The sequence below is a fragment of the Cibotium barometz genome, chromosome 35, assembly GCF_041138505.1.
Source record: "Cibotium barometz isolate CiBa-2024 chromosome 35, ASM4113850v1, whole genome shotgun sequence".
NCBI classification, from domain to species: Eukaryota; Viridiplantae; Streptophyta; class Polypodiopsida; order Cyatheales; family Cibotiaceae; genus Cibotium; species Cibotium barometz.
Genome location: NC_141080.1, coordinates 33,586,667 through 33,589,417, shown reverse-complemented (window position 1 = coordinate 33,589,417; position 2,751 = coordinate 33,586,667). Strand labels below are relative to the sequence as shown.

At 38.3% G+C, this 2,751-nt stretch overlaps 1 long non-coding RNA gene across 1 annotated transcript; it reads right to left on the bottom strand.

Annotated features, from left to right (window-relative positions):
• Positions 1 to 1,735: 1,735 nt before the first annotated feature.
• On the bottom strand, positions 1,736 to 2,416 carry LOC147618359 (uncharacterized). Its single transcript, XR_015262155.1, has 3 exons — positions 2,290 to 2,416; positions 2,123 to 2,206; positions 1,736 to 2,030 (listed from the first exon to the last, which is right to left on the bottom strand). It is a non-coding gene; the product is annotated as an uncharacterized LOC147618359 (long non-coding RNA).
• Between the last annotated feature and the right edge of the window lie 335 nt (positions 2,417 to 2,751).

Genomic DNA, 2,751 nt, shown 5'->3' with positions numbered 1-2,751 from the left:
TGGCAGGAAGGGGAAGCCAATGAGCATGCTACAGCAGAAGTCCAAGAGGTTAAAGCATTCTGCTGGTGTGCTAAAGGAGATCAGGAAACAGCAAAAAGCTATAGGCTTTGCAATCCCCAAGGCACCTTTCCAGAGGCTAGTCAGAGAAATTTGTGATAGCTGGCACCTTGGTTTCAGGTGGAACAGGACTGCCATTCTTTCCTTACAGGAAATGGCAGAGGATTACCTGGAGAAGTACTTTGAAGATGCAATGCTTGTAGCAGCCCATGCTCACAGGGTAACTCTGATGGCCAAGGACTTCAACACATTGTCCAGAGTGAGGTGGAGGTATGACAAGCTGGTCCATCCTGTGGAATGGCAGGACATAAAAATGAGAGACATATTATTAATTCCACCTACAAGGAAATTGAAGGCAGACAAGGTGAAGGTTGTTGAGGTGACCCACTCAATGAGCACCAGAGGGAAAGCTGCTTATGAGGAGTCACTGAAGCAGCAAATAGAGGAATCCAAGTCTGCTATAAATGTGGAGACTGTACAGATGGAGCTACAGATACAGAGAAGGTTGCAGGAGCTGGGCCCTAACATAGTTGTCCATATTGAAGATGATTTTTCAGAGAATAATTTTGACTTGACAAGAGCATGCTTGGCAGCATTGGCTCATAAGAATGAGTATTGCTCAGATACTATCATTCTTGCAATGCTCTAGTAAGTGTCTTTTATTTTACATTTGTTTGCAAAACAATCCTTATTGTACCTCCTCCCTTACACCTTACCTTAATTATTGTTTTGTCCAATGTAGCATGATGAGAAGCTGGCTGAACCATGCTGTACAGCATACAGTTTATATTATTGATCCTGCAATTTCCTTCAAGTTGAGAGATCCAAAGGAAACTCCCATGGATATTTCCAATTGGTTCAGACACTGTGATTTTGATCATGTTGATATTTTGCTACTTCCATACCATAACAAGTATGTGTGTGGCTGCTTCTTTTGGGATTTTCCTTCAAGATTGAGTACTCTTGTAGCCTTTGATTTCTTAATGCTTTTTTTCTTATGCAGTGACCACTGGAGCTTTGCTTCTATTGACATCCAGCAGAAGCAATGCTTTTTATTCAACTCTCTTAGAAACACACACAGAGAGGTTAAATTGTAAGTGGTTTGTGTGCTATTTTTAACTTTAAACTTCATTATTTGGATTTAATGCACACTAACTGAATTATATGTATTGCAGTTGTATTAGAAGACTTCTAGATGCATTGGATCAGTGTCCTCCTAATGTCAATCTTTTGGATTCAATAGAGCCAATAGATTTAGAGGTAGAAAGTTGCTCCCTCTACTGATGTCTATTTCATGCTATGCCTTTGAACTTATTGAATAATTTTATTTTGTTCAGACATTAACAGTTTCTAACATATCTTTCCAACTATCCAGACACCACAACAAGATGATTCAAGTAGCTGTGGCTGGAGAGTGCTGATTAGTGCCAAATATATACTTTCAAGCTATTTTGAGATAGGACAGCCAGAGCTTGTAAGAAAAAATAATTTTCATTTAGCTTCAAAAAATTTGATATTGGTACAAAGTGTTCTAAATCATCATATCTCATTGCAGATGAGAGAAGATAGCTTCAACTCGAGCTATGTGTATAGTTTCAGAGATGATATAATTTGGAAGTTTTTGAAGTATGCCTTCCCCAAACCTATTGTACCAGCTACTGTCGAGTTAGGTGAGAGCTCTAAAGTCCGAGAAGGTGTCATACACCTTGATGACACAGATGATGCAGATGTGGTGCCACAAGAACAAAGACCTAGTGCTGATGAGGAGAAGCCACAAGAACAAGGACCTGTTGCTGCTGATGTTATTGAGGAAATGATGGAGCAACAGCAAACAGATGCTCCAAGGGTAGTAGAGGAGACAATGGAGCAGCACCAAGAGACTGTACACGACAAGATGGAGCAACAGAAAGTAGATTCTCCAAATAAAGATGAAACGGTGAGCTTGGACCATGTAGAGCAGCCTCTAGATCAACCTGTAGATAAATAGAAAATTGTTGTCAAGAATATGTTCTACATATGTAATTAAACACTTCTGTACAGAATTTTACATTTCTGAATATAATACCTTTGTTTATGGAGTCTGTGTTATCTCAATTTTAAAATTTTCAATGTCTTTGCATTTTATTGATCTCTCTCTTCTTTTGAGCACCTGCAAAAAAGCAATATGAAACAATAAGGTAAAGTAAACTAATAGCAGTGCTTAATGAGACTAGGATAAGTCACATGGTATACCTTCTTATTGTTGTAGATAAATAAAAAGTCCTTTGAAATAGAACCTTCTGTCTCAAATAGAATGTCATTGCGCAATTGAGCTAGGGAGCAGCATTGTCTTAATGTGATATTGACTAGCACATCACCATTCTCAACAACATCAATATCAAGAAGTTTATTTTCTGCACCAAAAGAATCTTCATCTTGATCCATAGGGACTAGTTTTGTACCTAGCATTCGACTGCGCTTATAATAAAAAGAAAAAATGAAATTTTGTGATGCAACCATGTACTTCAGTTGCATAGAAGGTTGGACAACCTCACAAAACACTGAACTACATGTCTTCTTATCCCAACCTTTATCCAAAAATTGTGGCATGCATGCCAGACTTGTTGCTTTAACTGTGAACATTGTTTTTGAAACCTTCACTGGAAAGGTATTAAACAAGTCTACAAAAACTGTGAGAGGCATGCACAAAGAAAT